The sequence below is a fragment of the Periophthalmus magnuspinnatus genome, chromosome 10 (genome assembly GCF_009829125.3).
Source record: "Periophthalmus magnuspinnatus isolate fPerMag1 chromosome 10, fPerMag1.2.pri, whole genome shotgun sequence".
Lineage (NCBI taxonomy): Eukaryota > Metazoa > Chordata > Actinopteri > Gobiiformes > Gobiidae > Periophthalmus > Periophthalmus magnuspinnatus.
In genome coordinates, this window is record NC_047135.1 from 4,027,008 (window position 1) to 4,053,124 (window position 26,117).

A 26,117-nucleotide genomic window follows, 5' to 3' on the forward strand; every position below is an offset into this window, starting at 1 on the left:
TCCAGAAACTGTATAAAGAAGTGGACGAAGTGAGTGTGACGTTTACCACAGTGTTCAGCTCCAGTCAAATGAAGCTCATCGAGGCTAGAGCAGTTATAGCGGCGAATTTGGAGCCAAGTTCCATATTTGGAATTTCGACTGTGAGTATCATACCAACCAAAGAGCCAATCGGGAGCGAGGCTGTTGAAGGTAATGCCCCTTCCTGCCCGTGCCGCTGGTTTAGCAAGGAGCAAGCACTTAGCAACGCTGTCAATCAAACCTGTTAATAACGCTAGCAGGAGAGATTTCAGAAAAAGAAGGCACCTGAATTGTTTGTTATTAACGTTCATATCTTGAATTACGGACATTGAAGTGAAATAAAAACACCAAGATCATGTAGAGCGGGTTAATACGAACATTTTAAGAGCAAAATGACAAGTTTGACAGCAACAGTTACAGAGACAGGGGCCACGGTTTTTTTTATGTAAAGAGAATTGGAGCCAGAGTCGATGGAACCGGAAGCACGCTCATGATCACTTCCTGTTTGGAAAGCGGCGGCTAGCAGGTTAGCTATGTCCATTTATATATATATACAGTCCATGGGTGGTATTTGGTGAGAAAATTTTGAGAACCACTACACCGTGAATGCCAACTAGAGTAGTTAGCATCTTGTTAGCATTCTCAATTCGTTCACTAATTGGAAAAAATACCAATAAATGAATGGGTGATGATGATTAGTGACTAGGCTAGGCTTATTTCAAACAACTGATCATTCTGAAAAAACAACGTATTTACAAAAAGCAGAGCAAACAAAAACATTTCTAACAGTCCAAGTGCAAGCTAACGCGATTATTCTTCACAATTTGCAATGACAAGTGTTTGAGCGTGGCCAGCTCTATAATAACAGGCCTAAAAGAATCCACAGTAGAGCTTTTAGTCCCCGCTTCTTGTCATAGCTAAGAAAAGATGGGCTGACTGGGCTGTAACTCTCCCCGTGATGCAAACCCATGTCACTACCTGTTATACTTAGTTTATTTACGACGCACACTTGGCCATGTTACAAGTGCGACCGAAGTGAGGACAGAGCGAAGTCGTTTCTAATACCGGGCTTTGTTTGAAATAGCGAAAGGCACCTGGCTGCAAGTAATTCCTGTTTCTATGCAAACACGTGGCAGGTTTTTTAGCACTTATCAACAGAGAGCAGCAGCGTAACCTTTAGGCTAATTCGCTCACATCCAAACCACATCTGTATTCTGCTCTACTTCATTTGCACATGTGGCATTTATTTATAGAAGACTTCTGACAACACAGCAAAAAAAATGGAAAACGATTGATCCAGAGAAATGTATTTATCTCCCCAATTAAATATTCATACAGTGGCGTGTGCATTGGCGTGCTCCGTACTGCAGGCATAAGGCTTGAAATATGGATTCTCTGCAATGTTGGAGCGTTTTGCAGCAATTACACAGTGAAATCCACATGTGAATGCAACACTAATGAACTTGTCTTTGATGTTTGGAGATGTGCCAGAGGTGCAGCGTGTGCGTTTGTGTGTCGGAATGCACAATACCTATAGAAATTACAAGCCTCTATTAAGATTCATTTCATTTCAGAAGGAGCTGCTTTGCATATTTATACTAAAGCAATTAAAGTGCGGATAATATGTTCTCAGTCGGTGCTTTTAGAAAGATGTATGGCACAGGCATGAGGAGAACTTGAAGTAGTAAGTAATTTAATGCTTTTTCAAATGATTTATAAAGTATATTTGAAGTGCTTCATCGGTTATTTGCTTTTGAACTAAACAAAAAACGCTATAACACCTAACAGACACTTTGATTTTATGTGCGCATCCAAAAAAAAAAAAAAAAAAAAAACAACAAACATATAAACTGACTGTGCAGGAGAGAGTCCAGACCACCTCCCCTAAAACAAGTTTCTAACATAACAGACACAAACAGAGTCGACTTACAATAATTCAAATATTACACATTTGTATGCGTCAACATTTGTTTTAATTGTCTTTTAAAAGAGTCCAGTGTGGAAACTTCAGAGTACAGGCTAAATTATTCCAGAGGGGAGGCCCTCTGAACTTGAGTGTTCTTTGATTAGCCGATGTTCTCCACAAGGCAAGATAAAAGTCTCTGCAGTGTCTCCTAGAATAGGTGTGAACATAAAAAGTTTTCATAATCTCTGGATAAAACGCTGGACAGATGCACAGACTTATACATCAACAGACAAATACAATATTTACATGAAATGTTGTCAGAATATTGTATTTTCTGAACAAAGGAGCAGATCTAGGGCAATCTGTGGGAATAAGACATAATTCTTAAAAAAAAGTATTTGTATTAATAAAATCTTGTTGATTTCTACATGTAGTTCCACAAACCATGTTACAACACACAATGTAAATATGTTAAGCTATAATATAATGTCATCATGCGTGAAGCACTTATACAGGAGCAAACTTCACTCAAAATACCAATGGATTTCAGACTTTTTCTACAAACATGTTGGGTATGATATTTCCAGGTTAGTTTTTGATCAACAAACATTTTTGATCTAAAAACTTAATTTGAACAATTTTCATTGTGATACCTTCTACAGACAGTGTAACATCTTCATTATATGTGTGTGTGTGTGTGTGCGTGTGTGTGTGTGTGTGTGTGTGTGTGTGTGTGTACTGAAATACATAAAATTTGTCTTTTGTTTATTCAGAGAGAGTTGATTTAAACCACTCAAAGATTATTGATAAGTCCTTATTTTCTTCTCTTTTCAGACCATCAAGATTTGTATGAGATAATAGAAGACGTGTTATCTGCAAACATGAGGGGAAACATATGTTTTAGATCATTAATATAAATTATGAATACAAGAGGTCCTAAAATGGAACCCTGCAGGACACCACAAATCAGCTTCCCTCTATGTACATGAGTTTTGGTGGTTTATATAAACAAATTGTTCTTGCTCCTTCAAATCTTTTTTCAACCATTTTAAACCTTTTTTTTTTTTTTTTTTTTATTTAGTAAAAAGAATTTCATCATTGACTATCGAATGCTTTTGACAAGTTTAGAAATATGCCAAGCGTCTTATTTTTATCATCTAAAGTTGTTGAAATGGTAATGGGTTCCATTTCTGTAGAATGTTTGCTCTGAAGTCGTACTGATGGTTATGTAGGATAGTATTTTCTGATAAATGTTTAGATCGTGCATCTAGTTCTTGCATGAACTAATTTTTCTCATACTTTAGAAAATAAGGGTGGAACAGAAATAGGCTCGTAGTTGTTGAATAAACTAGAGTCACCAGATTTAAACAATGGAGTTACTTTAACGAGCTCAATATCTTTTGGAACAACACCAGTTTGACATGACAAAGAGAAAACATAAGTCCAAAGCTCAATCACAGAGAAAGATACTTTCTTTATAAAACTGGCTCTTTTTTCATCATGACCTGGAGCTGTGTCTCATTTTCAGTATCTGCATTATCTCATTTTGCGCTGGTGGATCAAATGTATTTAAACAAGGGTAAATTTGATCAATAAGTAATGAGCTAGACTGTCCTGATGGAGCTGTATCTTTTGCCAGTGAAGGACGTACATTCACAAAAAAATAATTGAACCCATTAGCTGTATCAATACGGTTATTATAATTTCTAATACCATCAGATAGATGAGAGGGTACTATATGTTTATGTATGACAAAAAAGTGGTAGTTTCTGATCAACTACTATCACAGTAAGTAGTACCATTGAGCTGAGTATTGGTAAGAACATTACTCTATCCTGATACAACCATTATCCCTAAAAAGAGTCTCAAAAGATCTCTAAATTAACAACGGATGTGCAGAAAAAGACATTTGATTGGAATTTCAGGTCTGTCGTGAGCAGCTTAAGCCTCCTTAGGTAGTCAGCAGGTTTTTACGTGTATAACTCTGCAATAATTATAATATGTTTACGTTGTATAGACTGTATAAATAGCACTTAGCAATGTTGTCAATCAAAGATGTTGCTAACGCTAGCCAGAGTGGAAGAAGAAGCCTCATCGGTCTGTTATTAATGTGCATATCTTGATTTTCGGACAGAATAGCGAAGTGAAAAAACAAGAATCACGTAGAGCAGCTTCATACAAATATTTTAAGACTAAAATCACAAGTCTGACCGCAGCAGTTTTGCAACAGAAAGTGAATTGGAGCCAGAAACGACGAAGCAGGAAGTACGTTCACGCTCACTTCTTATTTGGAATGCAACGGTTAGCAGGTTAGCTAAGTCCGTTAGTTAGTTATGTCCGTTTATATATGCGGTATTACTATTTGGCATTAGTAGAAGTAGCTGTAGTAATAATATAAAGTAATATTAGAGCAGGTGTAGCACTTTTTGTTTGATTGTTGTAGTTAAAACTGGCAAAATTATGAAACATGTGGAATATAAAGAAAATCCTCTTGTCACTTGTCAACATATCAATATTAATGACCATGGTATAAATAGACATTGTGTTAAAGATCTGTCAATGGCACTTTTTAGTAAAATCCAAACAGTTTCTGAGCATCTACAGCTTTCTAGTGCGTCTCTCGAATACTTGAGCTCTGGAGCACTTGTCCCTGCACTGGTCGTGACACATTTGCTCTGTCTAAGATGGGGTTATTTCGGCACCTATCCCGAAAATTGCAGCTGATTTCTTCCCCTTCTGAGCTCCGCAGACTCCCAGACCGGCCCTCTCAGACACTAGACACGAGGGAGCTCTCATGACTTTCCCATCGCACACTAGCATTTAGGTCAGTAGTCCTGCACACGGCCTCATCCAAAACTTGTAGCTTATTACATAATCGAAAATATTTCCCATGAGGCTTTCTGTCACATAGTCTATTTCTGCAAAAAAAAGCCCACGAGGCAAACTAAACAGATGTTGATTTGGCTGCACACTCTGCCGCCGCCGCTTTATAGGTGTCCTACTTCTATTTTGGTACCTCTTTATACTCAGTCGCCTTGAAAATATTTGTGGAAAAAGACATAGACATTCAAAATAATGAACCTAGAAATGTGTCTGTTTTAAAGAACAATTATTTTGCATTATTTTAACCTTGCTCTTGGGTCACATCTTTAGACAGTGGTCCCTCGTTTATTGTGGGGTTATGTTCTAAAAAATAACCTGCAATAGATGAAATCTGTGAAGTATTAGCTTTATTTTTTACAATTATTCTCTATGTTTTTGTCTGTAAAACCCCTCACCACACACTTTATACACTTTTCTCACACAGGCATTAACATTTTCTCACATTTTTCTCTCGCTTAAACTCTCTCAAAGTTCAAACCTTCGTAGGCGTCTTTGTTGGTGCAGAACGTTTCATCGACATTGTGGGTTTTGTCGGGGAGAAAACAAATTGCAAACGTACAGCACTTCAGAGTCACACTGCGATCCAACATTTATGGCACGGAGGAGACTGATAGACAATGGTCTACAGTCCCTTAGCCAATCAGAACGCAGAACACAATGCACGTTCATACGCTGTAAAAAAGCATGTAAAATTGTACTGGAAAAAATCCGCAAAACAGCGATATAGCGAGGGGCAACTGTATAGCACTTTTCAACTTTCAAGTCACTCAAAGCGCTTTACTTCAAGGAATCACTCACCCAATCACACGCACATTCACACACCAGGGGGCGAAGTTAGTTAAGTGTCTTGCCCAAGGACACAACAACAGCATTCATCTGTGGGAGCTGGAATTGCACCGCCAACCTGTGGGTCAGTGGATCTAACCGCTCAACCAACAATATTTATGTCGACAGAGGGATTTGAAGCGCTAACTTTGGGATCACTGGACAAATACAGACAACTGGGCTACTGTCGCCCTTTGGAATTTTTTACCTGCGACGTCACAAAACTGGAAAATTCAAAATCACATGTGTGTATGGGGTGTAGAAGGAGTGAACTTAATAAACAGGGATTCATCAAACAGGTACAAAGAAAGAAAAATACAACTCGATGAATACATGATAAGAGTAATAATAAGATGGTTTAAATCTCAATAAAACTTCATTTTGCATAACGTGTTCTTCAAGACTTTTTTTTATTTTTTTGAGATTTGGAGACAGATCCGACCCGTACCGCAGACACAAAATGACTAAGATGATTGACAACTCTCTCTCAGCTTTGAAGTATGTGATGTGATTGTGAAGAATGAGAACGTTTTTAAAGTTTATGATTCAAAGCATGCGTGGGATTGTAGTTAAATTGTACTACTCTGCCAGTACACAGTCTAATTACTGTCATCTGTTCCATACATGTTGTTAACGTCAGGAGTTATTTACAGTTATACAGGTGCAGAGTTAACCTTTACTTTCAATTTATCATATGCTCTCTGAATCAAATGTGTGAGAGTTTTACCCTGACTTATTTGTATGTGAAAACAGTTCTTCAGGCTGTTTCAGGCCACTCAAACACAACCGGGACTTGTTAAAACTTCATAAGGTAAAGTTTAGGAAGTGAATTTGTATAATTTGCATATTTATTGTTTCCTATGCATACCTCCTGCGGTGTTTATTTGATTCAGCTGTGCGTCCTAATGCTCAAATTTCGATTGGGATTGCACACAAATGAACCATTATCCGATGAGTAGGTACATTTACATAAACCAATACTGCTGAACTGCAACGGTAATCCAGGCCTGGACTTTAGTGTGTGTAAAGAAGTGGACTAAGTGAGTGTGACGTCACCCACAGCGTTCGATTCGAGTCAAATGAAGCAGCAGGAGCAACCTCGGGAAAGAAGGAGCCTGATATATTGTTTTAACGGACACAATTGCAAAATAAAAATACCAGGATCATGTAGAGCAGGTTAATACGAACATTTCAAGACCAAAATGACGAGTCTGACAGCAGCAGTTACAGGAGAGTTGATGAAAAGCCACCCAGGATCACTTCGTATTAGCAACGCGGCGGCTAGCAGGTTAGCTATTTGTCGTAACGTTTGGGGGATCGAAGATACTTGAGAGACTCAGGGTAAAAGTTTGACAGAGTTTATTACAAACAAAGAAATGTGAATGTTGGTTAACGGAGTCCTGTGTCAAAGGCTGACGTCTTCAAACCAGTCGTGGGAAGCTGGGTCGGAGGCTGAGGTGTTCATACCGGTCGTGGAGAGCTGGGTCGGAGGCGGAGGTGCAGCGTGGGTCCAAGAAGTGGGATCATGGAGAAAATACTAACAAATAAACCTGTGGACGACATGACGATCTCGCAGCCTCTGTAGCAATCCTCAGCCCCTTTGTACTCCGGAGGTGGAGGCTTGATTGCGGATTGGCTGCAGGTGTGTAGTGGGTGGTGCCAGAGTCTCCGCCCAGCTCCAGGCACAGAAGGGAAAAAACCCAATTCCTAACACTATGTCCATTTATATATACGGCCTGAACAAATGGTGGATACTGTAAGAAAAACATTTAATGAAACCTATGCAAAATCAACATAAAACCAAATACAAACTTGTTAAAACTGTTGAATAAACCAGCTCTTTATCTAAATCCTGAACTGCTGCTCATAAACACCACTGTCAAATCTATATTACCCAATGAAACAAATCCCCTCTGAGCAGACAGAAGACTTTTCAAATAAATCCTTCACCACACTCTTTTGGGAACTACACTTGCGGGTCCAAAGCCATCAGTGAGATGTGAGTGGGAGTCAAACATGCACCCATTCCATCACAAGAAATTACCTTAACTAAAGCAATTAGTCGGCGTGAATCCTCTGTCCAGGCCAAAAAGCTCCTCGCTGTCGTAGTTCCGCCTCCATGAATATTGACAGTATCGACCTGAGCCGTGTCAGACGCAAGAGAGGAGCTGTTTGCCGTGAGTTCAATGCAGCTGGTGAGAGAAACAAATTGCTATGAATTATAAGTCAATTAGGAAATGGTTATATATTTAAGTCTGAATAAACGCAGCTTTTTCATCGTCAGCGCCATGTAATTGTAATTTGTTACGTTTAAAGCTCCTGTATTACACAAAACTGACTCTTGTGAGATTTCAGTCATGTTATAATGCTGTTCCGTCATTAAAAACAGACCTGGAGTTGTGTTTTGTTTCATTCACACATGTTTGAGTAATACTTTATTTTTACTCTGTTACATCTCCAAAGCTCAAAATGCTCTGTTCCACCTTGTGATGTCATCAAGTAGTAGTTTTCAAGTTAACAGCTACCATTTACATTTTGTTCAGTAAAGGTTGGCAATTCCACAGTTGAAATGATCCAAATGATTCTAGAAATGAAGGTGTGTGGAGTTTAAAAATGTACATAGCTTATAAACTCATCACTGTGAATAATTATGCTCTGAATACATAAGGTCAGTGAGGAATAACTTTGGAATAATAACGGTACAAATCAGGTACAGGAACGTTAACCACTTCATAATTTTAATCTAAAAATCAATACAGAATCAATACATCTTTCGCGGTCTCGCTGTTTCGCAGATTTTTTTAGTGCAATTTTTCATGCTTTTTCCATCGTCTGAACGTGCATTGTGTTCTGCGTCCTGATTGGCTGTTGGACTGTAGACCATTGTCCATCAGTCTCCTCCGTGCCGTGTCTCCTGTACAGTACAGAATGTGTTCAGACAAATTTACATAAACGTTGGATCGCAGTGTGACTCTGAAGTGCTGTACGTTTGCAATTTTTTTTCTCCACCGACAAAACCCACAATGTCGATGAAACGTTCTGCACCGACAAAGACGCCTACGAAGGTTTGAACTTTGAGAGAGTTTAAACGAGAGAGAAATGTGAGAAAATGTTAACGCCTGTGTGAGAAAAGTATATAAAGTGTGTGGTGAGGGGTTTTACAGACAAAAAACATAGAGAATAATTGTAAAAAATAAAGCTGATACTTCACAGATTTCGCCTATTAAGTTTGAGAGAAGAACTTAAACAGGGTAAATCTGCAGGGTTTGTGTGTTAAACGTGTGTGAATGAAACAAAACACAACTCCAGGTTTGTTTTTGACGAGGAAACGACGTTATAGCAGATCAGAAAACAGCGTAATATCGACCCTTTAAGCCACGCTAAGATCTTTAATATATTTGACTTGGCTGGAATGAAATCAAACAACTGAAAACAGACTGGTGTGAGTCGTTCTTCCTTGTTTTACATAGGCACATTTTCTCTTTGAAGAGTCAATGCTGAATCAAGTAGAATTAACTTTTGTAGCGCTGCCAAGACCTAGCTTCACACACACACTGCAGCAACACAACACAACTAAATTAGCGCCGGCTAATATAGAGATTTCCAGACTTGTATATTTTGCCGGGAGCTGCTTTTGTCTGTGCCATTGGGATGTTCAGGGTGCTGTCACATATCTGCGACAGACACACTGATTTGTCATATCTCGTCTCTGTTTATCTACTTTTCTGTTATTTTAGTGGCTCCACGCTACCACAGCCGGAAGGAAAGTGTCGTTCTCAGAGCCTGTCAAGCTGAGTGACAAGCGCTGGCCGAGCCTTAAACACCTAAGGGGAGAAATAAAGGGCCCACAATGCACCGGGAGGTCAACACTTACATATTGTAGCCTTAAGGAGATAAACAGGCAAACACTGTACATGTAGCCTCTGCATTACACAATCTACATAATATCATTTGCTGGATTAGCCATGAGTTATTTAAGATTAAAATTATGGACTGGTTAAATGAGCTGTGCCTGATTTTTACCATCTGAAAAACATGAAAAACAGAACTAGTTCCATTTAAACAGTTTCAGGTGGTTCAAAGTTATTCTTCATAGTCATTTACCTTCAGAGCATCCTAATTATTCACAGTGATGATTTTATAAGCTATTTGAGAATGTTATATTACAAATGTATATGAATGTTTATCATTGTACTGTATTTGTTCATCTTGATATGCTCTGTATTTTGATTTCCATTCATCCATTTTCTTCCGCTTATCCGGAGTCTAGTCGCTGGGACAGCCCTCTAAGCAGGGACTCCCAGACTTCCCTCACCCCAGACACATCTTCCAGCGCCTCTCAACAACAACAACAACAACAAACTTTATTTATAAAGAGCTTTCATACAAAATATGTAACACAAAGTGCTTTACAGTGCATTAAAAACAGTCCCACCCACCAAACCCACCCAACCACCCCACAGCCAAACAACACGAACCCCAACACATCAATAAACATAACCAGACAACCCCCCGCCCCAACACACACTCCCACCCCCCACCCCAACACATGTAAAAATACCTTTGGTTTCAATAAAATATGTTTAAGTGCAATAGGCTGGATAAAGATGAACCAGATGAGAGAGAGAGCGCCACCAGAGGAACCATCTGCACCAGGAGCAGGGTCACCCACAGCCACAGGACACCAGCCCAGGGCCCAGAGAAGAGATGAGGTCAAGACCAAACCTCCAGGGCCCAGGAGCCAGGGCCCAGGAGCCACAGCCAACCACAGCTCCCAGTGCAGAGGGCTCCTCAGAGGAAACACTGGCAAATCTAAAATTATTAAAAGTAATAAAATAAATCAAAGCTAAACAAGTAAATAAAACATAAGTAAAACATGGATATCAACATAAACACACTAGCCAGACTAAATAAGCCTAAATAAATAGAGAAGTAAACTAAAATGATAAATACTAGTCAAAAGCTATGCTAAAAAGATGGGTCTTGAGCCTGCTTTTAAAAACCTGAATCTCATACTCCCTCCAGCGTGTCCTGGGTCTTCACCGGGGCCTCCTTTCAGTGGGACATGCCCGGAACACCTCCCTTAGGAGACATTCAGTAGGCATCCTGAACACCTCAGTGGAGGAGCAGCGGCTCTACTCCAAGCTGTGACTGACCTCCTCACCGTATCTCTAAGGGAGCGCCAAGCCACCCTGTGGAGGAAACACATTTCAGCCGCTTGTATCCACGATCTTGTTCTTTTGGTCATTACCCAGAGCTCATGGCCATAGGTGAGGAGTGTAGACTGACCTGTAAATCAAGAGCTTTGCCTTTGGAATCAGGCAAGTCTGAACAAACAATAAGAACTTTTCCAAGTTTTCTACCAATTAAGTCTGACCACCTGTTCTTTACATGCTGTCAACATGAGGCTATTTATACTGTTATAAAGTCAGCCTTCACTCGTTTTGCATCTTGTGCTTATTGATACGGCTAATCATATCAAGGCAAATAATGAATCTGACAGCAGTTTGTAGTTAGTCATAGTAACTGTGTATTTCTCATAATGGTCAGTGCTACGGTCAGTTGTGAAAACCTAAATCCATCTGGTTGTACTGTTGTTGTTATGCTCCTCCATGAAGGCAAGTTTATTTGTACAGCACATTTCACAAGTAATTCAAAGAGCTTTACAGAAGGAGAAAGACATTAAAATCACAATACAACAAATCAAAACAGAAATAATCATGATAAAATTAACATTTAAAGAGAAAATAAAATAAATACATAAATAAACCCTTTCAATCATATGCACAGCTAAATAAAACTGTTAGTCCTGGTTTAGTCCTGGTTTAGTCACGGTTTAGTCCGGGTCTGGTTCCGATTTCATCTCAGTTTCGTCCCGGTCTCGTCCTGCTTTGGTCCCGGTTCAGCCCAGGTTTAGTCCTGGTTTCGTCCCGATTTAGTCCATGTTTTAGTCCTGGTTTAGTCCTGGTTTAGTTCTGGTTTAGTCCTAGTTTAGTCCTGGTTTAGTCCATGTTTTAGTCCTGGTTTAGTCCTAGTTTAGTCCTGGTTTAGTCCATGTTTTAGCCCTGGTTTAGTCCTGGTTTAGTCCATGTTTTAGCCCTGGTTTAGTCCTGGTTTAGTCCATGTTTTAGCCCTGGTTTAGCCCTGGTTTTGTCCTGGTTTAGTCCTGATTTAGTCCTGGTTTAGTCCATGTTTTGGTCCTGGTTTAGTCCATGTTTTAGCCCTGGTTTAGTCCTGGTTTAGTCCATGTTTTAGCCCTGGTTTAGTCCTGGTTTAGTCCATGTTTTAGTCCTGGTTTAGTCCATGTTTTAGCCCTGGTTTAGTCCATGTTTTAGTCCTGGTTTAGTCCTGGTTCTAGTCAGGACCTGAGCAGCAGTGTTCTGGATGTTCTGTTCTGTCTTAAGTTTCGTTTGGAGAGTCCAGTGAACAGGACGTTACAGTCGTCTGACCTACTGGAGACAAACACATGAATAAGTCTGTTTGAGTCTGGTTTAAACAGAATACCTTGAAACCATGAAATAAGAAATGACTGAATTCTGCTTCATCAACACTCCCACATGGAAAAAATAGTGTTTTTCAAGTGACCCATTTTTACTCTTGATTTGATTGTGATTATACAGTTCAATTTCTGCACTAAAGCTATTTTCAGATTGTACTGTGTAAAAAGTGTGTAAGGCCAGAACAGCTTTTTGGAGCATTTTCTACAAGCCTCATTGAAATTTGCAAAAGTCTTGAGTGGAAAAATCAAAATGTGTCGAGTGCTATTATGAATATATTAATAATATTTGAAATGTTATAAAGTGGCAAAAACAGTGGCTCAGTTGGCAGAGTGTTTGTTTGTCCCTCGCTATATCGAACGTGCATTGTGTTCTGTGTCCTGATTGGCTGTTGGACTGTAGACCATTGTCCATCAGTCTCCTCCGTGCCGTGTCTCCTGTCCAGTACAGAATGTGTTCAGACATATTTACATAAACGTTAGATCGCAGTGTGACTCTGAAGTGCTGTATGTTTGCAATTTTTTTTCTCCCCGACAAAACCCACAATGTCGATGAAACGTTCCGCACCGACAAAGACGCCTACGAAGGTTTGAACTTTGAGAGAGTTTAAACAAGAGAGAAATGTGAGAAAATGTTAATGCCTGTGTGAGAAAAGTGTATAAAGTGTGTGGTGAGGAGTTTTACAGACAAAAACATAGAGAATAATTGGAAAAAATAAAGCTGATATTTCACGGATTTCGTCTATTATGGGTTATTTTCAGAACATAACCCCCACGATAAACGAGGGACCAGTGTTAATTGAAGGTTGACGGTTCAAATCCTGCTCTCGACATAAACGCCACGGTAAAATCAGTTGGTTCTTTGATGTAAAACGATATAACATCATTCTGATTTTGTTAAACTCACTTTGTATTTTACGTGCGGATTTCACCATTTGACCCTATCCATGCCGTTAAAAAATCGTCCTTGGAAAAACTTTAAAACACAGAAGACAAACTCGTGTCTAGCCCACGTCTGATCTGATTTAGTGACGCACAAATGTTCTACTTCATATAGCGGTTTCCATTACATTACACTGATGTTCTGCGGCTGTACGACGCATATGGTTGATAAAGCTCCATCCATCCATAAATTTAAATTGGATTTTGTGTGACCGAACGCCGATTAAACTTTTTTCAAATGCACTTCTATCAAAAGCATTCTCTCAAAATCTATTAGAACTATCCAGTCAAGGCTATTGTCAAAAACGTGGGTTCGTTTTTCTACAGTACGCCGCCAATTCCTTCATTAAAGTTTTAATCACTGGGAATAATTAAACTGATAATAATGGCACTTTATAATCTACGAAATGAACAGTTATGTCTTATCTTCTGAAGCAGGAAACATTTAATGAAATTACCAAGCTGTGGTAGATCAGACTGGGAGAGGACTTCATTTAAACGCGCAGAGTTTTTGGTTTATGCGCGCGGCTTTAAAGCGATTTCCATTACGGTTTTGCATATAGATGTTTCGTTTCATCAGATCTGGTTAAAACTGAATAAAATATCAACAATCGTCACCCATTTTGAAGCCGTCGTTTTAAAATTCACACGCTGCTTCAAAATGTCAGTATACAAGATGTGGTGGCGTGACTGGTGATTAGAACGGCAATTAATAAAACATGTTCTGGCGCGTTAATTAAAAGGACACGATCGTATCCTTAAAAAGCCTCAAGTATAGTTCAAATGGTCAACTCATTACATTAACATTAACATCTTAATGAACAATTATTTGCAATATCTTATCCGGATTATGGCATACCGGGAAGTGACAGGAATACGCGTCGGCAGAGTGGTTAGCGCCCCTGTTTAAGACTATAAGGGTTTGGTACGACGGCTCGAGCTGTGGCGGTTTGACTATTTTTTGTGCAGTGTTAATGAATATTTGAAAGGGTAATCAAGGGTGTTCATTTCGTTTTTCATATTAAACAATGTCACTCACATCCTGCACGTTCAGACAAATTTACATAAACGTTGGATCGCAGTGTGACTCTGAAGTGCTGTACGTCTGCAATTTGTTTTCTCCCCGACAAAACCCACAATGTCGATGAAACGTTCTGCACCGACAAAGACGCCGACGAAGGTTTGAACTTTGAGAGAGTTTAAACGAGAGAGAAATGTGAGAAAATGTTAACGCCTGTGTGAGAAAAGTGTATAAAGTGTGTGGTGAGGGGTTTTACAGACAAAAACATAGAGAATAATGTAAAAAAAATGAAGCTGATTAGAACGTAACCCCCGAGATAAATGAGGGAATGCTGTGTTGGACAACATCTGAGTACATTTACTAAAAATTGAGACAGTACTAGTCAAAAAAGTTTAAGTAAAGAGTTAAACATTTTGTATTAAAGGCAGTAAAAAGGTTTAAGTTGTGTTTACTAGTTTTGTTCTGTCAAGAAAGATGAAAAAATGGCCGACAGTACCTCAGTTTGTAGAGTGTTCGGCCAGTGATATGAAGGTTGGCAGTTCAAATCCCGCTCTTGACATAAACATTATTAGTAGAGCAGTCAGATCCAGTGACCCACAAATGAATACTGTTGTTGTGTCCTTGGGCAAGACACTTAACCCACCTCAACCCCAGTTTCCGCGTACAGTGGTGTGTGAATGGGTGAGCGGTTCCTTGATATAAAGTGTTTTGAAGGTGGAAAAGCACTGTATAAAAATGTGACCATTTACCAGAAATCTTACTTACAAACTACTTACACCTTTAGAGTATTTACCACTTAAAGACGGTTTGTTAACTCAGAAACTGCATTTTTTTACTCGTAGCCCTAATTTAGCGTAGAATCTCAGTGTATGTCCATTAACCATGAAACTAGTGATAATGTTCCGTCTGATCAAATTCACTCATTTTGTTCAAAGGGATTTTAAAATGTTTGACTCCACAAGACAAAAGTCTGTGAGTACTCTGTTTTTGTCAAGGTCCTTTTAAGACACAAATCACTAAATTATTTGTATCATTTTAGATCCAGGTCTAAAAGTTCAGAACAATTGGAACAGTTGGAAGCATAACTGTATAAAGATTGAGTGAAAAATATCAGGATCATGTAGAGCACATGTGTCAAACTCAAGGCCCGTGGGCCAAATGTGGCCCGCCATGTCATTTTATGTGGCCCGCTACAAAGTAAATTAAAGGTATGACTGTCTTAAAATATCAGTTTATCATTAGATACACAGTTACACAGCCATTTTTTCATGTCTATGCAAATCCATATACAACATTTGTAAGTTGAATAAGTAATAAATATAGAAACAGTCAATTCACAAGATTAAAAAGTAGTTGCATTTATTTTAGATTACATGTGGTTACATTTAGTTACATCATACAGTGACATCTGGCCCTTTGAGAGTGACCATTTTGTTGATGTGGTCCTCTGTGAAAATAAGTTTGACACCCCTGATGTAGAGCATGTCAATATGAACAGTTTTTCAATGAATTGGAGCCAGATTCGATGGAGCCGGATGCACGCTTATGATCACTTCCTATTTGGAACGCGACGACTAGCACATTAGCTATGTCCATTTATATAAACAGTCTATGGGTGGAGCAGTTGGGTGCTACACTTTTGCTCTGTTCTACTTTGAACGACTCGCGTCAGCAGTACTACAACACAATCCTCAACACAACGTAAAGACCTGTCTGCCTCATTCACCTCTTCACTGTTGTTCTGTATATTTTGTATTCAGTATTAAATCTATTCTTTATGCATGCCTTTATTTTAGCATATATATTTTTTATTATTATTCATTGCTTTTATTGCACCACATCATCACATTAAATTCCTGGTGTGTGAACTTGACTTATAATGGAAAGAACTGTATTTCTGATTCTAGGCACATATTTGCAGAAAGAGACGAACCAAAGACAACCAGAAACAGGAAGTAGAGGTGTAATGGGCAGGTTTTGAACACAAATGCAGCAAAATTAACAACAGGTACAGTTGATAAATCTTTATTACAGATAGCAACAGCAGAAAGATGGCAGAATCAGGGACAAATAGGGTCAGGTAACAGGTAATCAGTCTGAAGAAATGATTGAGAGTCTTGTGTAGAAACCACAAAGAACAATCCGATGCTGTGGGAGTGTGGGACTGGAGCGTAAATACTGACTAGGAAACGCAGGTGAAGCTGAGAAGATGGGCGTGGACAGGAGTGGCTACAGGTGTCGTAATGTCTGACAGGAGGGATCAAAAAGACAAAACTCTGGGAAAGTTTTAACAGTTTTTATTTACAGGAAAGCAAAGTGCAAAAAATGACGGTAGATCAATCGGTACGGGATGGACTGTACTGGCTGAGAAGAGCGGGGTCGGAGGCGGGGGAGCTAAGCGTATCCAGGGAGCGGGATCTGGTGAGGAGCAAAATATCCGATTTAGCAAAGTCAAAAAGCGAAAAAAAAAAAAAAAAACATGAACGGAGCTAAGCAGGGAGTACCACAGAGATACAAGGACGATCTGGCGCTGGAGGTCAGGTTCTGGCTCCTCTTATCATCCCCAGGTGCAGCTGATTGTAGATTAGGTCCAGGTGTGCACGGAAGGAGCCAGGATCTCCGCCCCCAACTCTAGGCTCAGACACAGAAGGGAGGGGAGAAAGTACAAAAAAAAGGGCAGGACCTACAGGGATCATGACAACAGGTGAGTGATACATGATTAGAAACTTCTGGATACGGACAGAAACTTGCCAAATATACACCAACTATAACTGGTAACATACAGAATGGCTTCCCTGGGATCCAGAACTCACACTTCTTCAATACTTTACGAAGAGGTGAGTCTGGTCATCGGTGAATCTCCCTGTTTTCAAATGAGCGTGACTGACAGGTGGATTAGCCAATCAGAGACAGGCATGGTCCATCCGTATCGGGATAATTACTATATGGACTTATCGTTCAATACATATTAGATGGATTTTTTGGCCCTTATTCTTATTCAAACATAGAATAAGAAAAAGAGTCAAACATAAGACGGTCATTTATAAAACCTCAAAAGTTAAATCTATCGTATTTTTCTCTTTTTAAAATGGGGGTCTGTATTTATCGTGGAGAATTTTTCGTAGCACTAGTTGTTAGCCTTAGTACTTTTTGTTATTTTTTACAGTTCTACGATAAGATTTGAGTGATTTATGACTATTTATTTATTGCCGTTCGTGTTTTTTTTAACCATTTTGTACATTTAGAATAGTTTTTTGGGGATAATTCTACATGAGAGTGACTGTGTTTTGTGACGGGCCTATTTCTAATTCTGACTTCAGCCCCATATTTGCAGAAAAACTCGCCAAGGACAACCAGAAACAGGAAGTAGAGGACGAGCGATGTCACCCATAGCGTTCGGCTCCAGTCAAATGAAGCTCATCGAGGCAGTTTTGGGGGCGAATTTGGAGCCAAGTTTTATATTTTTAGACTTTTTAAGACCAAAATGATAATGTAAGTGAAGTGAAGCCAGATTCAATGAAGCCAAAAGTGCATCCATGGTCACTCTGTGTTTGGAACGCGGCGGCTAACAGGTTAGCTACATGAAATCCAGGCTCTCTGAAACCCACACCATAAAATATTCAAAGTGAGATTATGTTTTATAGTATGAAGTTTGGTTTCACATTCAAACCAACTTAAATATGTCCTTGTTCAATGTAAAAACAACCTATAAAAGTGCATTTCTTAATACATGAGCACAGATTTCAAACATGCCACTACACATCCACATAAACTATATATTTAAGACTTTCTAATCTAAGAATTACTGTAAAAATAAGCCACAGAGCTGCTTTTGAATACTCTTTTGACATAAAATGGCATTGTTTCCATTAGCCTGACACATTACAGCTGTGGTTGTAAAAGTATCTCACCACATCTGCCACTTGTTCAAAAACGAGAACAAAGCAATGTTGGAATATTCATTATAAGTACTTACACTGATGTCAGCCACAATGATGCCTTTATTACAGCTATTACTGCTGTTACACTGACAAATACTGCGGTTATTTGAGATTATGTTCCTGTGCAGTTATTTACCCACTTTAACAGATTTTGAGAATAGAAAATAACTTTAAAGCAGACATATTGTGCTTGTGTGTGTGTATATAATTATGATCTATGACGCCTGCGGATCATTATGTTATAATTTACACATTTGAAATCGCAATATTCATTTAAAACGACTTAGTAAAAGAAACCGCGTTAGAAATGGGAGCTGACGTCGGCGTAAACATCATCACAGCGAAGAGTCAGTGTCTCCGATGGATAACTGCACATCAAACAAGCGAGCAGCGGATTTTCTTTTTTAATTTGTAATAAAATGTTTACGCAACGCTGCAGAATCCTACGAGTATCGTCAGTGAACAAAATAAAACTGGAGAAGAAAATGCGTATGTCACAGCGGGTGGGGATTGATCAGTGCAATGGCCCTGGGTCTTACGTTCTTTTCATTGTTTGTATTTGTCTGTTATGTTTAGTGTGTGTGTCCCTGAATCTGTCCTTTCGCCCATGAAATCCTGGCTGTGTGAGCCCTGGCCTGTGATTGGAGGATTATTTCCCCGCCTGGCCGACCCTGTGTCTCACCTGCAGCCGCCTCCACCCATTTAAGAAGATTCAGGACACCTGTTTGGGGCCGGTAAAGTGGTTGCTCGTTTATCGCGGGGGTTACGTTCTAAAAATAACCCGAAACAGGTGAAATCCGTGAAGTATCAGCTTTATTTTTTACAATTATTCTCTATGTATTGCAGCTGTAAAACCCCTCACCACACACTTTATACACTTTTCTCACACAGGCGTTAACATTTTCTCACATTTCTCTCTCGTTTAAACTCTCTCAAAGTTCAAACCTTCGTAGGCGTCTTTGTCGGTGCAGAACGTTTCATCGACATTGTGGGTTTTGTCGGGGAGAAAACAAATTGCAAACATACAGCACTTCAGAGTCACACTGCGATCCAACATTTGCGTAAATTTGTCTGAACACATTCTGCACTGTACAGGAGACACGGCACGGAGGAGACTGATGGACAATGGTCTACAGTCCAACAGCCAATCAGGACGCAGAACACAACGCACGTTCAAAATAATCCGCGAAACAGCGAGACCACGAAAGGTGAACCACGATATATTTTACTCTTGTTATGTCACTCTTTTAGAAAGCGACTCTATGTTTGTTTGTCAAGATTTTGTTGTTACTGCAAAATTAGTTTCTTAATTAAACTTAACCTTTTGTTTCCTTTGTTTAAACCCCTGCACGTCACCTTTTGTTTGAATATTTTAGTCCCCTTTTATTTCATTTACCTTCTACGATCCTGCTTATTAAATTACTTCTTACTTTGCCATTCTTCCATCCTGTTTTTTTCTTACTTCCCTGACACTACGAGCTGGGTCACAACAATCAACAAAATGGCGTCTTGAAAATAAGCGATTAAAGATCACTCAAACATGAACCACTCCAGACACTGTTTAAGGTGAGTAAACAACTATAACGCGCTTAAACCTCTGAAAAGTCCATTTTGCTAATCCGTTTCTACTCTGCACACACGCTCATTCATATAAACACACAATTAAATGCCACTCACATGTTCTGAAGTTGTGTTTTGGCAATCGAATAATACATTTATGCAAATAGAGTGTGAATTAATCAGAGCTGTTCCAATCCATAGATCAACAATTTAAACGAACACTGGTGCGCGGTGTCAGGGCTGAATACTGAAGCTTCCACGTCGCCATTAGTCAGACATAATTGCCGCCTGCATTACATTAGAGAGACGCTGATGGTGCCAAGAACGTCTCAGATGTGGTTATGTTTTTTGTTTGTTTCACGCTTTGCACACGGCTTCCTGTAAAAGTCTAATTGGTTGAATTATAGGGACAGGAAGCGCGGGTCGTTTTGTGCGGATGCGTCTGACGTGTGAAAAATGCCCGGCCCCGAGACTTTTATTAAAAATTGATCTTTGACTGTATGTGGTCAGGATAACTGCAGCGTGTTTCCGGTTCTTTTTGTGTATAATATGTGACCGTGCTCCGTTAAAATGACTGCTGTAGTGTGTTTGAGTCTCTAAACGCTGAATGTAGAAGCTAACATGATTATTCTTTCATTAATTATTGATATTAACGAACGTGAACGCATGAGGTGCTGGTTTTGTACATAACAGCTGTCGATATGGAGCTTTTAACCACATTAGATGGTTATTCCAGGTTATTCCTAGGTCACTCTTGTATAAAAAAAAAGTTTTAATCTCAATGACTGTTAACAAGAGTGTAATTTTATTCATATTATTTGGGTTGTTTTCAATCTGTTTATGACGCTTCCAAGTTTACTCATTAGGTTTTCACTATTTTTTCATTATTAATTGGACATTTGAGCCCAGCGACCATCTTAACCAATCAATTATCACCTCTTCTCACGCCCCAACCAATCAGGAACTTTGGTACTACTTAGCGTTCGTGTTTGGGACAGTCGCTCCTGCCGTCCGTTACGACTTTGGACTTTCTCTTTCATTACATCTACAAATCTTCATGTGTTCTTGAGAATATATGTCTATTATTATTATTATTATTATTTGTAGTCAATCCATCATGATTAGTTCTGTTTCTTTTGTTCGGATTACTGTTGCATAACTTGCTCCAGTGATGCATTCATGAACCAGCAGACCTTCGCATTTTCACCACACTCTTCTGTCATCTGTGGTGTGTTCAAGGACACTCGGAATTTTTTACTTTAGGCGAGAAAGTTGCCATGGTCAGTGTATCTCTAATATATTTCCTGTGTTTCTGTATATTCTGTATTTGCATGTTTATTATTGCCATATATATTTTATTTGCTATATCATTCATTACATTCATCGTATTTATTTATGACTTTTAGAGACCATAAACCGTGAACATGACTTCAGTAAAGAGTGGTAAAGTGTGAAGTGGCTTTTCCGAAGTCACAAGTTTGGGTTTCTTTTCCAGCACCTCCTTTACAACGACTTTTGTCCCGGTTAAATAAAGGATCAAATTAATGAATTCCCTCCTACAGAGTTGTGTTTGTTTGTTTATTTGATACAGTTTTATTTAGTTAAGTCACATAAAATCTAATGACATTTTAAAACACATGTCTCCAACCCTGACCTGAACGCTTTTGTGTCTCCAAATGCAGGTTATAGACTTTACCACCTTCAAGGAAATCAACGCGCTTTACACCAAGGAACCACACACACATTCACACACACATATTCACACACACACATTCACACACCAGTGCACACAGACGCTGACTTGTTACGGCCCTGGGACTTAAGTTCTTTTCATTGTTAGTATTTACTTATTATGTCTGTGTAATCCCTCAGTCGTCCAGGTCTGATCCACAGCAAAAGACGAAGTTTAAATCTGTCAACTGGACAAATCGTTGGAGTGAAGACGTTTCGCTGCTCGTCCAAGCCGCTTCAGACAGATATAAGACAGTTTCCACCAGCAGTAATACGACCAGAACTGAAGAAGCGGCTTGGACGAGCAGCGAAACGTCTTCACTCCTACAAAGATTTGTCCAGTTGACAGATTTAAACTTCGTCTTTTGCTTATTATGTTTCATGTTTGTGCCTGAATCTGTCCTTTCCCCCATGAAATCCTGGCTGTGTGAGTCCTTGCTGATGACTGAAGGACTGTCTCTCACCTGCAGCTCCCTCCTTTTACTTAAGGCAGGGCTGTCCAAACTACGGCCCAGGGGCCAAATGCGGCCCTCAGACCAATTTTTTTTGGCCCTCATGCCTCCTCCTAAACTGGCCCAATTAATCAGGAAGTTTTTTTTTTTTTTACTACAAATTGAAGAGATTCTACGTCTGTAACCTGAGAAAAAGTTTGGACACCCCTGACTTAACCTCCTGAGACCTGGCATCCTCATATGTGGACAACACATTTTGGCTTGTCTAGGCCTCAGTGAAAATTATTAGATGAAGAATAACAGCAACAATGTAAATATGTCATATATATTCATTTTTTAACAGTTTAGAATATTTAGAATATTTTATTTTATTATTTTTTTTATTTTTCTTCCTGCTCCTGTCAGCAGCTCTTCACATGAGACACATTGTTCCAAGAGGCACAATTGTTGTTTCTCATTTTGTTTTTACATTCAGGACAAATGTTGCTGTGTTCAGGGTCTTAATAAATAGTTTTTGTAAATCATTATTCAAATGTTTTATCAAAATGAGTATAATGTCCATGTATGAGGACATTTGATTTACATAATTTTTTCTCAGAAACTACATAATGTAAAAAGATAATTCTTTGTATTTAGACTCATCAGGTCCCAGCCAACCCAAATAAGAAAGAAAAATTAATAAAGCATCTCATGCAAGAGCTCGGGTCTCAGGAGGTTAAGGAGATTCAGGACACCTTTTCGGGGCTGCTGTCCTATGTGTGTCCAGTCTGTTATTTTGAATGCGTCTCTTTTGTTACGTCACTAATGTGAAAGTGACTCTGTTTTGAGACACTTGACTGTCAGAACTGTTTCTTTTGTTTAAAACCTTGCAAGTTACCTTCTATTTAAGCATATTAGATCCATTTTGTTAAGTTTACTGTCTTAACGACTGACAGCGGGGACCAAAGAGACAGAGGAACGGGGAACGGTTCAACAGTATTTATTTACAAATTTACAAAGTGCAAATGAAGGTAGATCGGTCAGTGGGTTGAGAGTGAGGTGTTTCCCGCGGTCCAGGGGTTGAGCGTGAATAGCAGAACCTGAGACGAGGCGAACAGTATCGGTCGTGGAGCGCTGGGTCGGAGACAGAGGAGCTGAGGGATCTGGTGAGGAGCAAAAATATTCAATTCAGAAAAAGTTAAAAACAGAAGGGAGGGGAAAAAGACCAAAAAAGGGCAGGACCGACAGTTTACCTTCTACATCCCTGTACAATTAAATTACATCTTTATTTCACCATTTTTCCATCTTAGTTTTCATTACTTCCCTGACCCTAGACGAGCCCAAGTGTCTTACCCAAGGACACGACCTCTGACCTTTCGGGTTGTTCTACGCGCTGCACTTCTCATATTCGAGTTCATTGTTAATAATTAGGTCATGCAGCTGAGAGCGTGGGATTAGAAGTCACACATATTTTCGGATTCTTGTTCTGTCTGCCCCCAGATCCAGACTTGACAAATATGTTCACCCAGGGGAAGGCGGCCGCGGGGGACAGAGCCGGGGGGGGGGGGGGGGGGGGGGGTAAAGCGGGGTGAAGCGGGGCAGGGTGGGGGTAGCTGTAGTTGTTTTGCAGTCTGTCTACATCGTGACACATTTTGAGCCGCTCTGCTTGTTTACTGTCCTGTCAAAAATACAGCTGTCCAGAACATCTGTGACAAGGCTCTGAACCGCGGCCCGTTTAATCCAAAATGTGTCACGTTCAGGTGAGAGAGCGTTTGAAAAAAAAACAAGATGGCGGCCGTGAAGTGTGTTTCTGTTGTGCCTTTGGGCAAAAAAACATGTCAGCGTTTTTATATGGTTTTATATGAGACAGTAAACAGGAGGAGATGGAGGTGAAGTACTTCTGCCTCTCAGCGGGTCAGACCTGTGCAGAGGAACAGACGATTTACACATTTACACATTTACACATTTACACCAGAGGAGCAGAGTGTCCAGGGAAAGAGTTTAAGGGCCTAAACCTGTCACCAGAACTACTACACTATATAATAATACTACTACACTATACTATAACTACTACACTATATAATAATACTACTACACTATACTATAACTACTACACTATATACTAATACTACTACACTATATACTAATACTACTACTATTACTATAACTACTACACTATATACTAATACTACTACTATTACTATAACTACTACACTATATACTAATACTACTACACTATATACTAATACTACTACTATTACTATAACTACTACACTATATACTAATACTACTGCTATTACTATAACTACTACACTATATACTAATACTACTACTATTACTATAACTACTACACTATATACTAATACTACTGCTTTTACTATAACTACTACACTATATACTAATACTATTACACTATACTATAACTACTACACTATATACTAATACTACTACACTATACTATAACTACTACTCTATATACTAATACTACTACACTATCCTATAACTACTACACTATATACTAATACTATTACACTATACTATAACTACTACACTATATACTAATACTACTACACTATACTATAACTACTACTCTATATACTAATACTACTACACTATACTATAACTACTACACTATATACTAATACTACTGCTATTACTATAACTACTACACTTTATACTATACTAATACTACTACTATTACTATAACTACTGCACTATACTATAACTACTACATTATATACTGTAACTACTACTATTACTATAACCACTATACTATCTACTATAGTAATACTATAACTATTGTACTATACTATAACTACTACACTACACTACAACTACTATGCTATATACTATACTAATACTACTACTATTACTATAACTACTACACTATATACTAATACTACTACTATTACTATAACTACTACACTATATACTAATACTACTGCTATTACTATAACTACTACACTATATACTAATACTACTACTATTACTATAACTACTACACTATATACTAATACTACTACACTATATACTAATACTACTGCTATTACTATAACTACTACACTATATACTAATACTATTACACTATACTAAAACTACTACACTATATACTAATACTACTACACTATACTATAACTACTACTCTATATACTAATACTACTACACTATACTATAACTACTACACTATATACTAATACTATTACACTATACTATAACTACTACACTATATACTAATACTACTACACTATACTATAACTACTACTCTATATACTAATACTACTACACTATACTATAACTACTACACTATATACTAATACTACTGCTATTACTATAACTACTACACTTTATACTATACTAATACTACTACTATTACTATAACTACTGCACTATACTATAACTACTACATTATATACTGTAACTACTACTATTACTATAACCACTATACTATCTACTATAGTAATACTATAACTATTGTACTATACTATAACTACTACACTACACTACAACTACTATGCTATATACTATACTAATACTACTACTATTACTATAACTACTACACTATATACTAATACTACTGCTATTACTATAACTACTACACTATATACTAATACTACTACACTATACTATAACTACTACACTATATAGTAATACTACTACACAATACTATAACTACTACACTATATACTAATACTACTACACTATACTATAACTACTGCACTATATACTAATACTACTGCTATTACTATAACTACTACACTATATACTAATACTACTACTATTACTATAACTACTACACTATATACTAATACTACTACACTATACTATAACTACTACACTATATACTAATACTACTGCTATTACTATAACTACTACACTATATACTAATACTACTGCTATTACTATAACTACTACACTATATACTAATACTACTACTATTACTATAACTACTACACTATATACTAATACTACTACACTATATACTAATACTACTACTATTACTATAACTACTACACTATATACTAATACTACTACTATTACTATAACTACTACACTATATACTAATACTACTGCTATTACTATAACTACTACACTATATACTAATACTACTACTATTACTATAACTACTACACTATATACTAATACTACTACACTATATACTAATACTACTGCTATTACTATAACTACTACACTATATACTAATACCATTACACTATACTATAACTACTACACTATATACTAATACTACTACACTATACTATAACTACTACTCTATATACTAATACTACTACACTATACTATAACTACTACACTATATACTAATACTATTACACTATACTATAACTACTACACTATATACTAATAC